The following is a 25,121-nucleotide window of genomic DNA, read 5'->3' as shown; positions in this document are numbered from 1 at the left end:
TCTTAAAAGATATGGAATCCATAACCCTACTGTACTTTGTCATGCCACAATATTGAAAAAAAGCTGATATACAAGCTTGTATATACACACACACACACACACACGCTCACAAATGCACTCATATTATGATTAATTCAGCCCCACTCGCACACACACAACCCCACGCGCGCACACAGGCTGCATCTGTGGGTCTATTATAATCTTCCACATCTCTGCTGATTTGCCTCCATTGTCCTGTGTGTGTGATGTGATCTGTGCTATCTATCTGTGTGTGCTATCTGTGTCTCTGTGTCTCTGAGAGAGAGAGAGAGAGAGAGAGAGAGAGAGAGAGAGAGAGAGAGAGAGAGAGAGAGAGAGAGCGCTTATCCCAAGCTAACCTTTTCTTTGGGGACGTGCAGTGTATAGGCTCACTACAGATGCACATTTTTATGGTTTCGTAAGTTAGATTTCTCTCAGTTGCAATGCAACACTCTGTGCACGCATCATTTCTCTTCCCTTTCAATTGTACATATACATTATTTAGTTTTGACCTAAAATGCCCTTTGAATTGAATTGAGAGCGAGCACTCGGGCAAATGAGCTGATCATGTACTGACTTAGCCATGAACCTGAATCCAACTTACTAATAGAAACATATAATGTGTGAAGTTGAAATTTGGGGCAGTGACGGCTCATCCACTATGTGCAATGGGTACGTGACGCCCTCCCAATGGCAGAAATAAAGCGACAATGCTAATTCTACCATGTCACTCTACAAGCAGTGACTGACCATTGTAAGGTGTTACACCAAAAGTGGTGTCTTCAAACCATGATGCATCTACTGAATGAGTCCCATGTAACCGTATAGGCCCCGCCACGGCGCCACCCCTTTGGGGGGGAAGACACATGGGTGCAAAACGTGATAACCGCTCAGGTGGTCTCATTGACAATGGTAATGTCATCAACCCCCCTTTCCGAGCCAGTGGAAACCTCATGATGTCCAAAACTGTTACTTTTCAGGATTCAAATGAAAAACATACAGAAGTTGAAATATGGAGATAAGAGGTTTCTAATGCATGGTATGGTGAGCTGTTGATGAGAATATTGGCTTTTATCATGGAGGTCAGAGGAGGAGCTGTAATCACTGTCAGCCTGGAGGAGGAAATGGCATCAGGAGGAAATTTCATCAGCCTGTAGGCCTACAAAGAAATTGTCTGTCTGTCTGTCTGTCTGTCTGTCTGTCTGTCTGTCTCTGCCTGCCTGCCTGCCTGCTACAGTTACTACTGCTACTACAGTGTTAGATAAAAGTAGCAAAATCATCACTGTGTGTGTGTGTGTGTGCGTGCGTGCGTGTGTGCGTGCGTGCTGTTCACAGTGAGTCCGACAGCTCATGATGATGACAGCTGTAAGGACACAGCTTAAGGCTCTCTATAATTGCATGGCAGGTTTTAACTAGTCCCTGAATAGTTCTGCCAGAAGGAAAATGACGTTGTTGGTCAGGTGTAAATGGAACTGACTTCACACCATGCAAGCAGCAGCAGTACAAGAAGACCTTGAGAGCATGCCAGAGCGTATCGTTGGATTCGTTGCTGTCGCCTGTCGGGCATAAACCTCTTATCTCCATATTTTAACTTACAATTAGCAGATACAAGCTCTAAATGCTGCACGAAGCAACGCGCCCCAATAAAAATAAATAAAATAAAACAATAATAGTGACATCAGCACATCACGATGCACGATTAAAACAGGGCTAACAGTGTCTCTACGAGTGGATCCCGTGACCCAGGGATAGTTAGAGTGTCTCTACGAGTGGATCCCGTGACCCAGGGATAGTTAGAGTGTCTCTACGAGTGGATCCCGTGACCCAGGGATAGTTAGAGTGTCTCTACGAGTGGATCCCGTGACCCAGGGATAGTTAGAGTGTCTCTACGAGTGGATCCCGTGACCCAGGGATAGTTAGAGTGTCTCTACAGGCAGTATAAGAAGACCTTAGAGCAGCACAGCTTGTGATCACAGATCCACAGCTTGCATGAGAGCCTCGTGTCTGGAAGGTCTGAATCCCTGGACAGTCTCACATCTCAGGACAATTAGAGGCCAATAAATCAAGGTGAAAGAAAAAAACAGAAACACATTGTGGTTGTATGTGTAAAAAAAACATTACTTTCACTTTTCACTTTCAAAATGTTTCAAAACGAGCAAAACTTGTGAACTATTGTGAACTATTGTATTGGACTAGTAAACTATACAGTCATGCGAAAATATTTTCGCAAGTTGTGTATAGGTATTCCTGTATGTACTTATGTATAGGGCATTCATTTACGAAAAGAAAAAATACAAAAATAAAATATGGAGATACAAGGATTTCGGCCAGACAGCACTGAAATGCGCGTGTGCATTGCTTGTTGTTGATTTGTAGAAGGACAACTGGGCTCCGAGAGTACGTGCACAAAGAGAGAGAAAGAGAGATAATTTGAAATGTGTCTGATTTATGGCAATAATTATGGGCGCGTTCGGAAATACTGCACCGGAGCGCACTCGCCTATTAGTTTGCATTGCACAATTTCCGAACGGGCCCGTTGATGATAAATTGCTTATTTGTTTTTGTATAGCCTGTTTGTCTCGGGGGAATTTTATTTTATTTTCTGGAATTTGTTTTACAAAAAGAAAAAAAGGGGCCAAAACCAGAAATCACCAGCCTGACGTGACCTTTGGTGTGTGAGTGTATATTGTACAAGTATGTGTGCATACACATAATACTGTAGTGTGTAGATACTGTATGACACAAAACGGTATAGTAAACATATCCGTATCCCTGCAGCACGTCTCCAGTGGCTCGGAGGGAACCAGACAGCACTTAACCCATTTTGGACTGAAGTCGATTAAAAAAAGGCTTCTAAATCCTAATAGTTTTCTGAAAAACCCATGTTTCTATGTCAGTTGTGCTCAACCTTTTTCATGTCAAGGACCCCCAGAATTATCTCTATTGGGCCACGGACCCTCATCTCAAAATATGTAGTTACAGGGATCAAAGCCAATATTTTAGTTAAAAATCTTCGCTCTGGCCCAGGCCGTAGCGTAACGGTCTGGGCACCGGACTGGTGATCCAGTCGCGGTGTGCCGCGGGTTCGACTCCCGGACCCGACACGGCCTTTACCGCATGTCATCCCCCCATCTCTCTCCCGTTTCCTGTCAGCCTACTTTCTATCCCTTAAAAAATCAATAAAGGCGTAAGCCGCAAAAAAAGATCTTAAAAAAAAAAAAAAAAATCTTCGCTCTGAAATATATATTCAATGATTTGCGCCACATTTTAACGATTTTTCTAAAATAGCAGACCTACAAGCTCGTAGCTCGCCACTCGGTGGCGCGCTATGAGCTTGTAGATCTTCTATTTTTCAATAGCTAAAGCATAACATAATGCTAACACCAAAAGGGATTCCCGCCCAAAATGGGTTAACACCGCTGCCTTACAAAGCTATCGCTCCCCTAAAGACCTGTAAAAGCACAGTATAAATCACAGTCACAGCATCCGATGTAAATTGTGTACATGCTACGTGTTTATGTAATATTTATGGCGATACTCTTTTCTCTCTATATACCTGCCATGAGCACTATACCGCGCAGAACACCTTTGAACACGCACAATAATACCTGCGGTCTCGACACACTGTCCCAGCAGGATGCCACGCAGCAATATGGTGGAAATCTCAATACGCTCCACCTCCGTGTGCACGCTGTGGAGTTGTTATGCATGACAATGTGAGATCTAAACATGGGGACAATAAATGTCACTGTGGGTGTCACGTTTCAACCTGTCACCTGTGGATGCCGTTGCTGTCGGGCAGAAACCTCTCATCTCCATATTTTAACTTTATATAATCGACTACATACTACAGCGTCACACGAGAGGAGAAGATATGCATGCTCGTAGCTTGTAGATCTGCTACTCTTGCTGCTTTTAAATTGAATCCTGAAAATTAACGAGACAAAAGGTTTGCAATCGACATAGACGATATAGTACTGTGTCTATGGTAGGTGTTAAATAGCCCTATATTCCCTTAGTAACCTCCAAACATCACCAAGACAGGTGATCGAAATGCATGAGTACGTGTAAATATGCCGTATTTACAAACAGAAAATACACGTTGAGGTTGAGATCCAATCAGGAGAGAGAAATATGAAAGTGATACATTTTGTCCCTTCAAAATGTGCTTTCCGTCTCCCTCACTGCCTGGCTGAGTGAGTATACTGCTAACAAGAAGGCCAAAAGACAACGCTGAAAGTGGTAAAGAGAGCACCATTCATGCATTTCATGTCATTTCATTTTAAAGACTCAATGTGACTAAAAAAAAAAAAGACCCAGGCATGTTGTGAATGAACAGGGAGGACAGGGAGACACTGAGACACTGACAAGTCCACGCTCCCATTACTCTCTCGTGGGCATGAGAGAAACCGATCGGACTCTTTGCTCTATAGAAAACTCACTCCTTACCAGAGTCACAGCTCTGCTCGACTAAACACATCCTGAATCCCGCAGGGCCAGTGCATGGTGGACGAAGCACTACTCGTATAGAGGCCCATTTTCAACCGGGGTTGAACCGCGCTTCCATTCCTGTTTTTCCTGCCTAATTTTGAACCAGTTCAGAAGTGTTTCCACTGAAAAGGAATTTGTTCAGAACACTAAAAGTTGGTTCGGAGCTGGAACCAAATAATACTTTCTTGGTATTAAAGGTATATTCAGTGATTTCACTCAAAAAACCTTAGGTTTCGTTTTTGGCTGTGGGACCCAGCCTTTCGTCCAATCAGGATAGAGAGTCAAAAACGAAACCTAAGGTTTTTTGACCCCCAGGGGTTAACTGGGGACAGGGAGGAACTCCTTATATGGTCAGCACACTCTATAGTAGAGAGGATTATCACAACAAAACAAAAAATAAGTGATATTTGAATTAAGTGAAATCACAGTCACTGAATATACCTTTAACTGGGAAATCAAAGTTGGCGTGTCACTGGTTTGGAAGATGCAGGTGTGATATAAACAGTGGCAAGAGGTGGCGAAAAATCATCATTATTAAAGAAAGGAAAAGTTAAACTGTAACTGACATTGACGATTGCATTTTTTGCGTATGTACAGGATATTTGGCCATTTTAAAATAGCAGATCTACAAGCTCACAATGCGTTGCAATGCGACACAATGTGAGCTTGTAAATCGGATATTTTGTTTATACATTTTTAACTGCAAACTTTTACTTTTGGTACTTTAAGTACCGGTTATGGTGGTACTTTAAGTACCATCATTATTATGTTGATGGCGCTTTTGTACTTTTTACTCCAAGTACATTAAAACGGGACTTGTACTTGTAACAGTATCTTGCAGTATTGATACTTACATGTGAGTATACTTCATCCATTACTGACTGAACCCAGACCCGCTCCCTGAGTCCCACTGGGCTACACTGAATTGCTGAGGCTCATTACTGTAAATCAATTATAACAGAATACGTCTGCCTCTCTCTCTCTGCCTCCCAGTCCCAGGTACCTATGGTTGATGGCCCAGGGGACCCTCAAGATTTGCTTATTGGTGGTAATTATGTGTCTTTTTTAGGCTAATGGCACGGAGAGCCGCGTGAACACGTTCTGCGTCAGGCTGGAGCACGCCGATTTGCTCCTCGTTTTTCGTACCTTCCTGGCCCATAGAAGATATATTCACACGGCGGTGGCTATGTTGGCATTTTGCATTGAAAAGCAGGGTGGCAACGGGTGGCATTTCATTATGGCAAGATGGCCGATATTCAAAAATAGCTCACAGCGTGGCACGCTGTGAATATCTATGTATATATCTGCTAGCCTATTTGTAAAAAGCCAACACATCTAAGATGACACAGATGCTTTCTCGGTTTTAATGCAGGCTGGGAAGGGAAAAGGTACATCTCCGCCAGGTCAGGTAGGTTATTGTGGGCCAGCAATGTTCGGAATTCAGTCATTATAGAGGTGAGTGGAATCTGTAGAAGTTTGAGGGATTAATGGAAAAAGGAAAAGGTCTGGGTTCTCGGAAGTTCAAAAAGTGTAGCCAAGGACTGAAAACTTGCAACTAAGGGAAAATAAACCAATACTCTTCTGCTGGTGGCACGATAATAGGCCAATGTGGAAAGGGAGGTATTTCTTCCACGGCCTAAGTTACATTATGAATTAACCACTTAAGCAAGTATTTCATTTCTTATATAGAGTTTTATGTTCTGTACAGATTGATCAATATTAATTAATAGTGATAGATTGCACATTTACTCAGGTCAGTCTTTAGGTATTTAAGTCTAGTTACAGTATATGTAGTATATTTTGTCCATATCAATTATATATAAATAAATAAATGCTTTCCTTTGCAAGCTTTGTGTCATTACATCTCATATATAAGAGTACAATTCTTTGGTTCCCATTAATTGGAACAGCAATATAACAACAATTACACGCACGCACGCACGCACGCACACAATCACACACACGCCAAAAATGCAGTTGCGCTTCACACCACATTTTCAGCTTCATGCGGATCTGCCATAATTTATGCAACGCTGTATGATCACCGTAGATTAATTTACAAAGTAAATACATAACAATACAGAGATAAATAGGTTTCTGAGCTATACGGCGACGATATGCAACTGCAACATGCGATAATCACAGTGTTAATGTCATTGGCTACTGTGTGTGTGTGTCTGTGCCAGTGCTTACAGCAGGGTGACAGACAGTAATGTGGCTGTAGTGTACGTGGCACTTACTGCCACCACGCATTTGTGGATCAGCTCTAATTACCAGCGGATGGCGGCGCTGAGGCTGATGGAGCACAGTGTGCTCTTTGAATTAGCCTCAAAGTGACCCGTCGAGCTGAACAACACACAGAACACAGGACATCGTTGCCGTCAGGCAGAAACCTCTTATCTCCATTATTGACTTTTTTTTTGTCAGGTGAAACCTGACTACTTTGTAACGAAAAGGCCTTGTGCACTCCTACCTGACTACTGAAAACTCCTAAGACCTATAGTCATACATGAGTCATACTGAGGACTTAGTCCTGATTGGCTGCCACAAAACGCTGCGGTCATGTATTGGTTACTCAGGTAGACATAGCTGTCTATAGACCGATTCACAGAGGGTTGCCTGGGTGCGGCCATTACTGAGGTGTACCATTAAGCGCAGCAGCACTGATTAGCTACACCTGGCCTACGGAGCACCTGCTCCATGGATTACACCTCAGTAATGGCCGTGCCCAGGGCACCCCTCTGTGAATCGGTCTATAGGAGAGCACCACTCAAAAAAACAACCATAGTGACATATAGGCGTCGCTCACACATGAAAGACGGGGTGCTCTCTCGCTGTCCATATTCATTTTCAATGGGAGTCACGTGGTTTTGACGAGAGCAAACTTCACACGTGGTGAAAATTAATTGTGAGCTGCTCTGCCCACCCTCTCCCCCCAGGACAGCGAGAGAGCACCCTGTCCTTCAAGTGTGAGCGAAGCAACCCTCAGAATCAAGTTATAACTAGAAAAAGTGCCCTTCCGGGCACAGGTCTCCACCAGGTTATCCACAGATCCGTGCAGTTAGAGGTAAAAACACTTTTCGGCCAGTTATAGCGCCACCTTGAGGCTGAGTTGAAATTGTTCATGTGGCATTTCGTCCTGGGCCTAGTGGGAATGTGGGTGCACAATTTCACGGAAATCACGCGATGTGTTCATGATTTGCAGCATTTTGTTTGAAACTGAGCACTCCTGTGAACTTTGGAAGCCAATCTTAACCAATCAGGATGGAGTGTGATAAATCTGAAAGACCCGTTTCGTTGAATGGCTCTAGAGAGACTGTGTACCAATTTGCGTGATGTTTGGACAAAATCTGTAGGTGTACTGTGCAAAAACTTGTTTTGCACAAAGCGGCCTCTTGGTGGCGCTATAACAGGCCGTTCTGGAAAGTTTGGGGCAGAGGTTCATCGTTGGCATCCAGGGAGTGTGTGTGCAAAATTTGGCATCGACCGGGTTAACGGTGAAGTTTTTGCACAAAGCGGCCTCTTGGTGGCGCTATAACAGGCCGTTCTGGAAAGTTTGGGGCAGAGGTTCATCGTTGGCATCCAGGGAGTGTGTGTGCAAAATTTGGCATCGACCGGGTTAACGGTGGCCGAGATTAGCCTGTCACGGACACACGGACGGACGGACGGACGGACGGACGGACACACAAACGGACGGACGGAGTGCAAAACATACTCTCCCCACATGCCTTCGGCCTGGTGGAGACAACTATAGGCCTATACAAGTTTTAAAACTATTAAGTATTAACAGTAACAGTGTCACTGTATAATGGTAGATAAAAATAACACCCGTGTGAAGTGAGGGGCGCTCTTATGAGCATATATCATCATACAGTACTGTCAGTACATCATCTCATTCTGGCCAATCACTTTTCCCTCTTCACTTTTCTGTCCTTTTTTCTTATCCTCAATACGTACACTGCTGAGTGCTCAGCCAATCAAATCACACATGGGAGGGGCACGCCTCAAAGAGATGGTGATATCACCACAAACACAATCTTATAATCTACACTTCTAACTCGTTCTTTCCACTCTGGTCTATCTGCTAAATATTATTTTATCACGCTGTGGCGACCGAGGGGCGCCTAAGGATAGCACTGTCTTAATCACATGAGGCCATCGATGACATCAACTATAAATGTTTTATGCCGTGGAATTCCACATGGATCCAGCCTACACGTCGTTATTAGACCAATATAGTGTATTATTATTATTTTTTTAGCAGAGCGAGAGAGAGGGAGGTCATGATGAGTCAGAATGGACCTCTGGACCTGGTGACTCATACCTGGTAAAAAATAAAATTTTCAACTATTACGTTTGTTTGCAAATGAACGCCTAACTGCACCGTACAAGATAAATGCACCATTTACTATTGTTACTATTGTTTATTTTAAGTACGGTACTCAAGTTATTGTCCATTGTCACCGTCGTCCACCACTATAGATCTCAACAACCTTATTGACCCCTTTGACTTTCAGCATCCTCTTTTCCTGGTAATCTCCGTCCCCTATCTGTGTGTCTTCCTCCCCTCCCCTCCCCTCCCCTCCCCTCCCCTCCCCTCCCCTCCCCTCCCTGCCTCCACGCGTCTCTCATTCCCGTCCTTCCTCCTGACACCACTCACTGTCACTCCCATGCAGGGATCCATTGAGCTGCTATTGACCACTAGCTGCTGGGGCCAATCGAAGGCCTCGGCAGGCCTCTTGTCCCGTCGCTTAATGGCGACCTACCCCCCAGCCACCAGCACCATACACCACACCGCACCACACCACTCCCCCTGTCGCCCTCCCCCCCAGCCACCAGCACCATGCACCACACCACACCACACCACACCACACCACACCACACCACACCACACCACACCACACCACTCCCCCTGTCGCCCTCCCCCCCAGCCACCAGCACCATGCACCGCACCACACCACACCACACCACACCACACCACACCACACCACACCACACCACACCACACCGCACCACACCACTCCCCCTGTCGCCCTCCCCCCCAGCCACCAGCACCATGCACCGCACCACACCGCACCACACCACACCACACCACACCACACCACACCACACCACACCACACCACTCCCCCTGTCGCCCTCCCCCCAGCCACCAGCCACCAGCACCATGCACCACACCGCACCACACCGCACCACACCACACCACACCCCACCACACCACACCACACCACACCGCACCGCACCACACCACACCACACCACACCACACCACACCACACCACTCCCCCTGTCGCCCTCCCCCCCAGCCACCAGCACCATGCACCGCACCACACCACACCACACCGCACCACACCACACCACACCGCACCACACCACACCACACCACACCACACCACACCACACCACTCCCCCTGTCGCCCTCCCCCCAGCCACCAGCCACCAGCACCATGCACCACACCGCACCACACCGCACCACACCACACCGCACCACACCACACCACACCACACCACACCGCACCGCACCGCACCACACCGCACCGCACCGCACCACACCACACCACACCGCACCGCACCGCACCACACCGCACCGCACCGCACCGCATGGCGACCTCCCCCCCAGCCACCAGCACCGCACCACAGACGCTCTTAATCCATTTATGGTAAGTAAACACGAGGTAATACATCACATGCAGAGAAATAGTAATCTAGGATCTTAGCTAAACATTATAATATCCAACAGATTAATAATCCACCTCATGCACTACGAATTAAAAATCATATCTGTCTCATAACACACCCTCCTCTCCTCTCCTCTCCTCTCCTCTCCTCTCCTCTCCTCTCCTCTCCTCTCGTCTCCTCTCCTCTCCTCTCCTCTCCTCTCCCCTCCCCTCCCCTCCCCTCCCCTCCCCTCCCCTCTCCTCCCCCCCCCTCCCCTCTCCTGCTCGGGGTAATTCAATGACATTGATCTGCCCTCGCTCGCCTTGCGCTCAGTAGATCCCCTGGTGCAGCAGGAGTGCGTTGTTCGCTGTTACTCCAACTGTACGTTTGCTCAAACTGAGAAGAATGTTTTCCAGGCCAAGGACCCTGAGAGAGAGATGAGGCAGAGTAAACCCCCATTACATATAAAACCCCATAATAAACCTTTTCATAAAAATGAGTCGAGGGCTGGGTGGTGTATACGTGGGTGTGAGATGGTGAACAAGCTAACTGTGTGTTCATTATAAATAAAAAGTTAATAGAGCACCGAAGTCCTGACGTAACTCGCTCATCCCGACGATTCCCCTGGTTCGCGGAAGTGATTTCTCTATGGAGAATAACATGGGTTGATCTTAATATCGTCTACTATAAGCGTTGTGGTCCAAAAATAAACAAGCTGTCTCTGCGTTATTGTCGGTAAGGTGTCTCTGTATCGTTTGCAACAGTCAGTCACTCATATATGATACAGTCTGCTTCTAGCGAAAATCTAACTAATTCAGCAGCAGTAACATTAGCGTTTTCTCTCAGTCAGTTGATTCTTCATATCCATATGAGTGAAGCGGCCGGGGTGACATGTTTATTTTTCAAACACAGTTGTTATATGAGGCGATCTCAAATCGCCTCAATGGGGATTTCAATGCAACTAAACAAATACAAGAACCTGGGGACATACGCCCTCTACTGAAAGTGACGTCAGACTTCGGTGCTCTATAAGAAACTACACTCAAGAGAGTGCGGGTATTCCTTTTTTCATGAGCAAGCTAACTGTACCTGCATGTGTATTTGTACTGTATGTAATGTTTGACCTATATATTTGTATACAAATTGTGTATTTGAATTGTAATGTTTTATTTATGTGTATAGGAGCTCCTCTAAAATGAGATGCTGAATCTCAAGGGGCCATCGTCCTCAACAGTTTGCAGAAAATGTTATTTTCTCCTTTTTTCTTTTTAACAAAGAGCATAAGAGCCGTGCGACCAACATGAAACGGGGAGCATAAATGATCAGCATTGATTGAACATGATATATTGCAGCAGCTATACGATGAAGAATACTGCAAGCCACGCTGTCATCTTCTGTTATGTTGTATTACATCTCAAAAAGTTAATCAATTCATTACAATTCAGTGCGTCTGCGTTAAAGTGGTTGAAAGAAACTGCGCTACACAGGTGTAGTGATGAGATGGGTGTTGCATGCACATGTGACATGCAAATAATCTGAACACACATCAGATGTGTACAGTAGGCCTACATTATTTTTAGATTGCCTATAGATGATGTACAAAATGCAGCCTTTCCTGCTTAATTCACGACTTCAAAGAGCTCTCAGCAATCTAGTGTTTTCGTCCTTCCAACATCTGAGAACATGCAGGAGAAACATCTGAACCTAAATATAGACCATGCAGGAACCATGGATGAGCATATGTGCACTGCATGCAAATGCATGGCATCATGTCTTGCACTATACCCCAGATGTGTTGCACACAATTATAGGTTTATTTTGTGGTTAATGTTGGTTAAATAAAGTATTTTCCCTCTTTTTTTAACCGAGTGCCCGGATCTCCTTGTCTTTTATCTGATGTATTGTCCTGTCTGATCCGGGAGCACCTTTTTACTATTTTAAGTTAACATGATTGACTTATATTTCCAGTGAGCAACTGGTTGTATCTTTTTCCTCTGCCAAATCATTTAACCCATTGAGACATGTTACACGGTCACCTGTGTCATTTCAGTTGTTGCTATATCTGTTGTTAGGCAGAAACCTCTTAATCTCCATATTCTGGAAACTAATTGTGTTTATGTTTCATGAATTAACTGCCCTATACTTGGACATGAGGTTTCAACGATTTATAATCGGTTTTTATTTTATCTACATATTAGTTTGTAATTGCGACGGCAGTTTGCATTTACTATGAAATCGTGCATGTATGTCACCCAGGTGGATCTGACCCCCTGCATTTCAGAGGGCCAGCGCTCGCCCAGCAGTCTGCTGTCACCCATGGCGGATATGTTGATCTGACCCCCTGCATTTCAGAGGGCCAGCGCTCGCCCAGCAATCTGCTGTCACCCATGGCGGATATGTTGATCTGACCCCCCATTTCAGAGGGCCAGCGCTCGCCCAGCAGTCTGCTGTCACCCAGGTGGATATGTTGATCTGACCCCCTGCATTTCAAAGGGCCAGCGCTCGCCCAGCAATCTGCTGTCACCCAGGTGGATATGTTGATCTGACCCCCCATTTCAGAGGGCCAGCGCTCGCCCAGCAGTCTGCTGTCACCCAGGTGGATATGTTGATCTGACCCCCCATTCCAAAGCGCCATGCAGCCCAGCAGTATGCAGTCACCCAGGCGGATGCGTGCACGCGACCTCGCCCATCCGGTTGTGCAACATCAAATAAAATAAATCAATTCAAATAATTCAAAAGGAGACCAGAGAGGATCAGTCCCCTCCACAGATGACCATGTCCTGCCATCAGTGAGTGAGGTTGGAATGAAGCCAATCAAGAGATGAGTCACTGCAACGATTTGTTTCCAGGTGGTTGATTAAAATAGTTCAATCAACAGCAGAGATGATCAAGGTGGATTATAATTGAGCAGTCACCAGAATCAGCAGCGGAGAAATAGATTATTTGGTGACCTTTAAACAGTATTTGTGTCTCTGTACTGCATGTGGAGCGGCCATTTTTATCTCTGGGACCCCGATTTATATTGTAAAATCAATGTTGATTAAACTCTCTCTGAGTTACAGTCCCATGAAGGTGCATTTGGTTCCTTACTATCATTTAGCTGGAACTCCCTCAAGGAACCGCTCTACATTTAACCAAAACCAGCATCCATTTTCAAGGTAGGGTAAGTGATATTTTTGGGTTAAAATAAAAAGACTAGAGACACAGGGGTCTCTGTCTCTCCAGCTCTTCAATAAACAGAAAATCACACCCATGTAAAGTGAGGGGCACTCTTATTATCATACTGTACGTCATCATGCATCGTCTCATTCCGACCAATCACAATTTCACATCTCCCATCATTTCATTCTGGCCATTCAGTATTTGCGTCCTCAGCTTCGTCTTCAATGTTTGCGTTTACACAAACACTCAAAGCTGGCGTTCTCTATCCTGTTTGGATAAAAATGGCACCCCGACCTGAAAATGAATTCCGTTTAACACAATCATTCCCGGGATTCCTTCAAAATATGTAGGAGCTCTGGGTTGCCGGGGAGCAGAAATGAAGCGCATAGTATATCTATCCATCAGATCAAAACCACGGAGAGCGCCCTAGATGAGCAGATATGAGCCATTCTTTCTTCTGCGCTAACAGGCTAGTGAACGTGAAGCTAATATGACTGAAGAACGAAGCGTACGGTGGCCTTAGAGGCTCACTCAAAAATAAAAAAAATGAAAAAAATTCAGAATAGTATTCTCTCGCCTGATATCATTGAGGATGCGTTATAACGTGTACACACGTGTACACACGTCCTAGCGCATCCGTGGATTGGGTTCCCTATGACGTGTGGACACGTCCTATGATCGGAACCTGTTCATTAAGAGCTGGAGAGACGTGGAGACTCTGGTTACTGAGTGGAGACTCTGGTTACTCTATAGCAACCAACGAATCTCTCACAACATAGAACAATTTGTAACACTTATTTTAACAAAATAAACCACTTACCTTTTAAGGCTGGAGGGAAACAAGATAGTACACAGAGAGCAATAAGCCCTTCGCTAAATCCCACCCCAAAAAGCGATTGTCCAATGCCTATCCAAATAGTTTAGCAACTGTTCAACAAGCTTTCGTCACCTCGTAGCTGTCAGTGGTATTTTGCATGGCTGTGTTGTCGAACACATACACAGCTTAACGTCAGGAAAGTTAGTTCATACTCCCATTATTTTACACGCATCTCAATGTATAGTGTCTCAGTGTATAGTACAGCAGTAACAGCATTGCAGTAACATTATTAGCCTAATTGTATTGTTGAAATTATACAGGGGATTCTTCAACAGGATACTTCAAAAGGTTGAGAGACCAGTAAATGATCAGTGAGAGTTATCAACTGCGAATATATTGCTACAGTATCCTCATCCTTCTCTGTTAACCGTTTTGTTTTTTCCTGAATCTCGCCCAGGACACTCCAAGATAGAAGAGTCAATTGACAGCAAAGCCTGTGTGTGCGTGTGTGCATGTGCATGCGCGTGTACATACAGTAGACTATCTGTACATTTGTGTCTGTTGCAGTGTCTGTTTACATCTTTACGCATCTGCTTGAGCATGTCTGCATTTGCAGGCCTACATCTCTGTATAATGTGTTACTGTGTGTGCACACGTATCTGTACAGTATGTGCGTGTGCATGTGCGTATCCACGTGTGTGAGTGGGGCCCGGGCTATTAGATTTAGATTTACGATTTAGATTCACTGGCAGGCATGGAACGCAAATCAGCAGAATGTGCTGCAGAAGACCATTTGCTCAATTAATTTATGCTTCATGTTGCATCTCGGGCCTATTTATATATTTATTCCTTGGACAGAATCATCGCTTTCTGCATTTCTTTCTTTCTCTCCTCCCCCTCCTCCCCCTCCTCTCTCTCCTGGCCTCTCTGCCTGTCCTCCAGGCGTTGGAACAATAGTGCGCTTCCGGAGCCAAGCAATCTGTTGGTGTTTGCCCGTTATGGATGGCCACTTAACAACAGGCCTCCTGGAGCCCAAACAGCCTTTTAATCAACCCAACATCCGCGTTTGAATCATCTGTTGTTCCTTTTACTGTCCTTGTGCTGCTGCGTCCTTCCACAACGGCTACGCTACTCTATGCACGCACGCACGCACGCAACACACGCAACGCACGCACGCAGTATACTAGTCCAGAGAGTACCATTAAAGATAAACAGTACCACAGCTGATGTTGTCTCACTGTCCAAGCACCTCCAACAAAGAACATTTATACTCCGATACCTACTCTATTACTCCTCGCCTCTCTGCCAGTGTGGATAGAGTATGCACACGTATTAGGCTATAGTAAAAGTATCAATGTAGAAATACTCTGTTACAAGTTTGGAATAAAAAAAAAGGTAATGGTACCAACAATAGAACATACTCATTATGCATACACACACACACACACACACGCATTACTGTACGTGTATATCCTGACTTGTGTTACTATGCGCACTTTGCGCAGAGAGAGAGAGAGAGAGAGAGAGAGAGAGAGAGAGAGAGAGAGAGAGAGAGAGAGAGAGAGGGGGGAGTTGGAGGGTGTAGAGAGAGTGGTTTGTTGTATGAATTCATTGTTTGTTTTTTCTTTGATTCTTGTCTCACCAGGGAATAGCCACATCCATGCAATGAGATGCTCCATGTAAAGTGTACACTGTTGGATTGGGTGGGCGTAGCTCCATTGTTGTGTAAGCTAATTGGGAAGGGAAGGCATGTTCTCTTCACTCTTCACTCTTCTCTTCTCTCCACAGAGCATCTGTGGAATGTCTGCATTTAGTGAACTGTAGATTACATTGACTTCGTTGACAGTATAATGGGGATCTTAATACTGTCAACATCACTATTCAAAGGCAAAACTCATGCCTTACAATTTAGATTGATATGGATAATAGTAAAAAGTATCCTTCATGCAGAATGTCCCATTTTCACGTTTGCAAAATGCATGAACATCTTTTGAAAATACCTAGCGGTGAGCTTGTAGATCCCAGAACACAATCAATTGATTGAAACTGGGATCCAAGATCCAGATCCAAGAAAATGTTGGGAACCGTTTGGCTAAAACAATAAACCTTCATATTATGTTTGTGTGGGTATTTTTGCCTCCTCACACATTTCCCTGACAGCTGAACACTTTATGCTCATGAGAATATTTACATATATGTCTCTGGGGGAACAAAGACAATATCATTACCTAAATATCATCATACAATACAGAAGCATGCAAGTCTGTTACTTGTGTGGTTCTGTTACAATGTGTGGTTTCTTTTTTTTCATGGACTCCCATTATCTACCAACACATTAGCAAGGACCACGACTCATTGTTTTGTTCCCATCAGTCACTGTGAACGAGGAGCTGTCATCTCTTTGGATGGCTCATTTTTGCAAAATATACTGTAAGAGAAAAATAAACATGAAAATGTTAATGAAGAATGCTTGTGCTGTATCTCATACAATAACAATAGCAATATCATCAATCAACAATCAAACAATATGCATAAAGTCAAACAAATATCATTCTCTGCAACAAAGAGTAATTCAAACTTCAACCTTGTTTGTTAAAGTCAGTGGCAGGGTGAACTGCCATAGACATACTGTAGAAACAGCAGGATTTATATTCCTGTAAAGTTAGCACGCTGTAGTAGAAGCTATTGTTATCGCGTTAATTAAGTACCAAAATGAACACGAGCATTCCTCCATTAGTGAGGGCCAATTATATGATGATAGCTTGCCAATTGTTGAAATTGTCTTTTAAGTATAGTGTATTTCTGGTTTAACTTTCAAAGCACGTTTGCAGAACAAGTACAAAGTAGATTTGGATATCACACACTCTTGCACACAGGCTCATATATTAATAACTAATTCAGCGATGCAGACACTGTGAGCAAAGAGAGATAAAAGTCCCAAATGGTTGGAATGACAGAGGAGGGGCTCTCGGAGCCGCTCAATGATCAAGATTGACTGCTTCCCCAAACGTCATTATGTGGCTGGGTGGCAGGGGAGGGGTGGTAGGGGTGTGAAAGATCACCTTAAGCCCACAGGGACCCGGGGGCCATTTTTAGCAACAATTATTTTTCTGCTCTCCCTTCAACGACACCACCTGAGGCTGAAAGGGGTGGGGGGGGGGGGGGGTCAGTAAAAAGGTACATCACCGGCGCAGCATGGTGACTGGGCATATCATATTTGTTTTTCGTTTTTTCCAAAAATTATGTTTTTACAAATTCATATGGAGTTTATGCAGCCATTTAGAACAGTGTGTGCATGTCCTGCAGGGCTCTGGTTTGTCACGTTGTCGTTAAGTCACAGCCAATGTCTGTGAACCGGTGTGAACACAGCATGGAAGCAATGCTGCCGTTAAAACATTTTCTTTCCTGAAAACCTGCATCTTGTCACTTGGCAGCGACCATGGGGTGCTGATGATGACAGTAATGGTCTTTCCTTTCTTTTTTTTCTCCAAAAAGGCCCCACGCGGGCTCCCATGGAGAATCAATGATGTATAGATATGTAGAGGCCTGCACAGTAAATGATAGAAGACGGGATGCTTACGTCGTAAAGGAACTGCATTAGCATAGAACCCGACCGCACTTTTTGATGCATTTGTGTTAAATGTGCGCGTGTACGTGCGTGTTTGTGTGTGTGTGCGTGCATGCGCACACTGGCGGAACATCTCCGTATACATCGGCGCTTGACAACCTCACTTTAAAACAAACATATCCCTGCAACTGCATGCCAGTTTTCTCACACAAATATAATTTGAACAACGTAGCCTATACAGTGCATGGTGGACCCACTTCAATGAACTAAAACGTGTATAAGAAATGGCACGGTGACCAAACAACTCTATTAAGTATCCTGCAGGCATATGTGACAGTGACAGTACTAGTGTAGCCTACCTGTTAATGTTTTATGGGCAGCTGTTGACGATGATTTTATTTTACCAGCGTGATACTTATACGTAACTACTCACCTTGCCACCTTACCTTTCTAAGGTGTGATTTGGGGCCCTAAAGATGAATACAAAATCTTACATCAATCAACATCTTAATACTGTCCAATACTTTGATAGGGAGGGGGGTGAAATTATGGCAGGCAGTTACTGTCGTCAAAATATGACCCCTATTCAAAAAACACTTTGTGTTTGAAATAGACACTTGTGCTTTCTAAGGTGTGATTTGGGGCCCTAAAGATGAATACAAAAATCAATGTCAACGTCTCACTACTGTCCAATACTTATGGGGGTCAAATTATGACAGGCAGTTACTGTCGTCAAAATATGACCAAGGTTATAATAGTTTTGTTTTTTTCATTATAGTTTAGTTTTAGTTAGTTTTGACATATTTTTTTCTAATTCAGTTAGTTTTAGTTAGTTTTTAGAGCGGGTTTGCTAGTTTTTATTTAGTTTTTATTTTGGTGAAAATGCTTAGTTTTAGTTTAGTTGCCGTACGGTGCTGAAAACTGTCGTAAAACTTGTTGGAGAAATGAGGAAATTAATCTAATGAATTTAAAAGGATTATAATATAAATATCCGAAAGGCATATACACATATTGATAAAAACTAAAACTATGCGTATTTTGTCTATAATTTCAGTTAGTTTTGAGGACACACAATACAGTTTCAGTTTAGTTATCGTTTTTTAATTTATTTTTAGTTTTTATTAGTTTCAGTTAACTAAAATGTTTTTTTAATTCTAGTTTTCGTTTTTTAGTTAGTTTTAGTTAACTATTATAACCTTGAATATGACCCCTATTAAAAAAACACTTTGTGTTTGAAATAGACACTCGTGCTTTCTAAGGTTTGATTTGGGGCCCAAAACACAAAATCAAAATCAATATCAACATCTTAATACTGTCCAATACTTCGATAGGGAGGGGGGTGGAATTATGACAGGCAGTTACTGTCGTCAAAATATGAATCAATATCAACATCTTAATACTGTCTAAAACTTTGACATGTGATAACAAGATGTGGGGCGCTTACTGTATGTTTTCATTCCATTAATGCCCAATGTACACACTGAATGTACAATGTAGGCCTACACACTGAATGTACACACTGAATGTACACACTGAATGTACAATGTAGGCCTACACACTGAATGTACACACACGCTGCCGACAGATTCAGATACAGCTCGGCTTCCAACAACTTGGGATAACTTTTTTAAACAGCTAAACAGCTTGCAAAATTTGGTATAAATCTCTTCTACTTTTGGTAGCCACCAAATATGGCGAAGATGCTGTGGGTATTTGTCCAAGATTTGCTGCATTTTTTGCACTTTATACAGCACTCTGTTAAGTGTGTGCGTGCGTGCGTGTGAGCATCAGCTTCGTATATGTACAGTATGTGTGAACATGTGAGGACACTTGTGCCCATGAGAGCACACTTATGCTTCATGTGTGTGAGGTCAAACGTTCATGTCTGGCTCCAGACATCGTTCGCTGTCGGGTGGAAACCTTGTATGTCCAAAACCGTTACTTTTTTTGGAAATGGGAAAAAAAGCAACGTGCTCCCCATGGGCCTAATAAATGTAGTTATTATTTAGTCACAAAATGTTTTAATAATAGTGATAATAACAATAATAATACCTAAAATATAGCGCTTTTTAAGTACCCAATGTTTTGGGGAAAGGATTAAGGAAGGATCAAACTTAAATAATAATTAAAAAAACGCAAACAACAAAGACATAAGTTTAAAACAATTGAATGCATTGCTTCAATCAATATTTATAAAACCCACAGACACACTAAAGCACTTTGACTTGGAGTTTCTACATTTCAATAACCTACAAGCTCACAACGCACAAGCTCATGTCTATTTTTGCTACTTTTGTGTGACATGCTTGGTGCGAGGAAGTAGGCGGGTGGGGGGGGGTACTATGTTGAAAAATGGACATATGAGGTTTCTGACTGACAGCGGTGCTCATGTGTGAGCGTGCGTGTGCTAACTCATGTCAACATGTGTGTAAATATTGTATGAGTGCATGTCTGAACGTGGCCTCCCTGTGCACGTGACGGGACATTCGGTCATGCATGTGTCTTGCAGTGCAGTGTGATCGCATCAGGGGTCGTCGCAATGTCGGCTTGTGGTGGACATTTTCTGCAGATGGCTATTTTCACAATTTTCAAAAGGTTTCTAAAATCTAAAACATTAATGAAAGAGGAACAGTTTTGGAATACAAGGTTTCCAAAAGAATATCCCTGCGTGCATGGGACGTCATGTTTCTCACAGCTATAGCGTGAGCAGTGAGTGATGCGCTCACTCGCTCTCGCCCTGACATAAATCTACGTGCGGCTTTCAATGTCATTAGGTTGTTCTCAATTTGGGGAGCCCATCGGCAAAAAAATAAAAAAAAAGATTTATGCATATATATGCAAAACATAACCACTTGAGCCACTTTCAGCTATTCAAAAATAGCTGATCTACAAATTGATATTAGTGCCACACTCTGAACAGGAACTGTCCACCAGAGCGGTGCTGATATTAGCATTGCAGTGATACACAGCCTGAAGCAATGCGTACTTCTCTCTCCTCTCCTGGCCTCCTTTCGACATAAAGCTCCGCAGCGGCGCTCTCCAGTGCCTCGCTCAAGTACACATTTGCATACAGATCTTAATAATCTGATTGTCCTCCGGCGACTCCCGTGTAACACTTTTATAAAAAAGAAATAATGGTTATAAAAGCCGCAGCGTTTATCCCCAACAGCCCCCTAGGCCAACCACGTTTTTTCCGCTCTCGAATAGAACCGCTGGTGTCGATTGTTTTCCCCCCTCCTCTCTGAGGAAAAGCTGATGGTAGATTTCAGCCTATAACGCTGATATTACAGCGATAAACAGCAAGGTAGCTTGATTGACGAAGCCGCAAAGGTTTTATTTATTTGTTTTTTTGTTCTTTTTATCTATTTTTCTGCCTTTGTGTTTGCAAAGCACTATCAGAGGGGGGAGGAAAGGGGCTGGGGTGCTTTGAATAATTTAGCTGTTGAAAGTGCTGTGGTGTTGGTGTTGGAAGCGCAAGCGCACTAATGGCAGAGGGCCTAATGAGAAATATATATAGCGTTGCTTCACATCTTGATGGCTTGTGACGGCTTCCATTTCAGCTGAACGGTGGTGGGAAGAGACGGATGGAGCGTGGCGAGAAAATGTGGACTGACAGGATGTTCACGGGCAGTGGCGAGAAGCGGCCTGCTCACTCCTCATGCATTTAAGGAATTAAGCATGAGCTCAGTTCGGGGTTCTCCCCAGGTTGGCAGAGGGAGCGTAGCACACTGGATTACAGATGCAACATGAATTTTTATAAAACAGTTAGGATTTAGAAAGACATTTGTAGACTCTGCCTCATGTTTTAATGGGTTAAGTACAGTATACTAGAGTAATTGTACGGAATGTAGGCCTATTATAATTATTCAAAAATGTCAAATATTTTTTTGCGATGTTTTGACTCACATCATGGCTGTGTAATAACATGTAACTACTTTATTCATTTCACAAAAATATTTCAAAAGCAGTGGCTCACACAATGGCCGTAATCTAGCCAAATGTTGTACACGCACACAAACACGGCCATGTTCTCCTATCATTCAAACAACTGAAGGTCAAACTCCCCCTCGCTCTGACATTCCTCTGAGTATATAGACAGTGAGATTGTCTTACCTCCTGTGTGTGTGTGTGTGTGTGTGTGTCTGTCTGTCTGTGCGAGTGTGCGTATGTGCGTGCGTGCGACTGCACACAGGTAAACTGTTTACAATGAGGATCCATGGGGAGCCTAGGTTTTCCTTCGCTGTGTGTGTGTGTACTGGATAGGCTGTAGAGAATTGAGAAATGGTGACATGCACATTAAGTGTTGGAATTGTAGGCAATGGGCAGATAAATATTGTGAAAATAGCCAAAGTACAAGTGAGAGCTTTCACAATTTGCCTCTTTCTTCAATTTGTCCAATTTGGTATTAAAAAGTCCTTATGTATTTATTTATTTTGTATGACTTTTTATTAACAAACCTGCTTAGTGATTATGTAAAGCAGCAGGAAGACACAGGCTGAGCCTGATATACCTCCAGGCAAGTTTGGATAAGTCATGCTGGTACGTGTGCGTGTGTGCGTGCGTGCGACTGTGCGTGCGTGCGACTGTGCGCGCGTGCGACTGTGCATGCGAGCGTGTGTCAGATGTATTTACAACACGCGGGGGACAGGGGGCGGTCATCAGAGCTTCTGACAGAATTAATGAATGACAGAATGAGCTGGATGGGTGGACTAACAGCAAGGCTTAACGTCCCACAGGTGTGACTGGCTGGTCGTTAACTTCACGTCCCACAGGTGTGACTGACTGACTGCGTGTTGAGCTTTTGGATATTGTTGTTGTCCGCCGAAACCTCTCAGTGCTTTTCAACCAGTGGTCCGGGGACCACTAGTGGTCCTTGAGGAGGTTCCAGGTGGTCCCCAGCTAAATGATGGAGAGTTGGTAACCAAATGGACCCTTATAGATCTTTAACTCTTGAGAGCGTGAAATTAAACCAAATGATTGACCTGTACGGGTCCATTTGGTTTCATTTTACGCTCTCGAGAGTTACATTATTGTATCTGCATTACTTAATTTACAAGACATCACATTTAGAGAATGTAGTATAATTGTTATTTCACCTGTTCTTTTGCCTGTAATTTCTTCTATCGTACCAACATGGGATTGTGGACAAAATCATATATCCAACGACAACAAAATATTAAAGGTTTTGGGTCTGAGAGGCTAAATCTCATCAAACGGTGGTCCGTGGCTCAAATGCCCAATAAATGGGCAATGGGATTTGCCAGCAGATGTCACTGTTTTCACTGTTTGTGTTTTGCCTGTTTCTATTGCAGCTCACAGAGGCTTCACAGACACAGAGAAAATCCCAGACCACAGAAAATCCCCTGAATGTTCATAGTTCAGGTTGTTTGGGTTGTAATTGAGGTCATAACACCTAAAAGAAAACGAAATTTAAATAAATGAAAATTGATGCCATGAAACCTTTAAAGACTTCATGTAATCTGGAGTGTTGTGGGTCATCTGCATTACAGATGTCTCTCAGTAAATTAACGCCTCACTTGATCATCCCACAGTGTCACACAAAAGCACGAAAAGTAGCAGATCGCTCGTCTTGAGCGTGTCGATCTGCTATACTTTTGATCTTTTTGAATCCCGAAAAGCAATTCAAATGCCCTTAACTGTTTTGGACATAAGAGGTTTCCACCCGAGTCCCGACAGAGACGATATAACAGAGGTGGTGTCGAGACATGGCCATGACCGTGGGGAGGCTCACATATGATATAATACATATGATATAATACATATGTTCCTATAATGATGAACCCCATTGACCGTGAATGAGGCTCACATATGATATAATACATATGATATATTACATATGATACTACATATGTTCCTAATGATGAACCCCATTGACCGTGAATGAGGCTCACATAATAATAATACATACGATATAATACATATGATATATAAATATGATATAATGCTGAACCCCATTGACCACAGGAAGGCAAGCTGCATAGGAGAGAAGAGCGTGGGAAGAACAATGCCTTCCGCTTTTAACTCTGTCCCCCTTTTCCTTGCAATTAACATTCATATTATGACCACCATGACATTCACAAGCACACGTACTATTTTGCTGTTGTTGTTGGTTTTTTCCTCTCCACTTTTATTTTTCTTCTTCAGTTTTGTTGTCATGACAGCAAGCACATATAGGGGGGACTGAGAGGCTTAATTGCATATAGCGATCGACTCTAATACGAGTCCAGCTGATGAGACGGGGTGAAAAATCACACTTTGCGTCCTTGATTGTGGACACGTGCCCTTTCATTTATATGTTATTTTTGAATATTATCTAATTGTCATCAACTGCTATAATCATATAGCTCAGTGTTGTAAAGAAACTTTAGTGCATGTACTCTTGTACTCTTACTTACATAATATTTTCAGGCAATGGACCTACACATGTCTGCTATCGTAAACCACTTCAAGTTTTGCAATTTATGAAACCGGTCAGGAGTTATACCGAAAGTGGACGCTGTTCCAGTGTTACATTTGTTGCGCATATGGGATTAATTGTAACGGCATGTGCCATAAATGTAACTAACAATGCAAAGAAATGCCATTAACCATATAGTTTTCAGCTTAAATCAATATTATTTAATTGAAGCAACTCTTAACATTGTTTTCATACCATGGATGTGATAAGAAAAGGTATCAAACATAAGGGAGTTATTAAATATTACCGGGTGTACCAGTTTGGGCGTTTAAGTCAGTTCAATGGAAAAATGCATTGATTACACAATTGAGTTGTACAATGTTATACAACGCTAAACTGATTTAGAAATTAGAATACACTGTAATTGAAAGACAGCTGACTGAACATAATATTGGCCAATATGTCAAATATGTAAATATTAATGTTATGATATGGCATGGCGTGTGTTACAATTGAACCACTTTGCAAGTCCTTCTTTGGCGTTGCTTACACACCAGAACGGACATGCATATTGTGTCTAAAAACAATGCAAACTAATGAAGAACATAAGCATGCAGACATCCATGTTGATTTTTAACTTTTGGTGATTAAATACATTTTGATGCCAATGCTTCTGTACTTCCAAACTTGCACTTGAAACAGACTGTATTGATACTGTACTTTTACTTACAGTAAGTGCAAAATGTGAGTGCTTCTTCCATCACTGGTAGTGCTACACAAGTCCACGGTTTGCTCACATCTTCGTGCGGCCTCGAAGCTGTGGACGTTGTCTCCTCACGTCAGCATCAGTGAGCACATGGAGGCTTCCTTTTTGTCTTTTTGTGCGTGTCCGTGAGCTGGTATAAAAGCACAGCCAACAACACAACACCAGCGAGCGCTGAAAAATGTGTAAGACACGGCAACGGAGAGGAAAAATAAATAAAATCAACAA

The sequence above is a fragment of the Protomyctophum parallelum genome, assembly GCF_964188405.1.
Source record: "Protomyctophum parallelum genome assembly, chromosome: 6".
Taxonomy (NCBI): Eukaryota; Metazoa; Chordata; class Actinopteri; order Myctophiformes; family Myctophidae; genus Protomyctophum; species Protomyctophum parallelum.
This window is presented reverse-complemented; position numbering follows the sequence as displayed.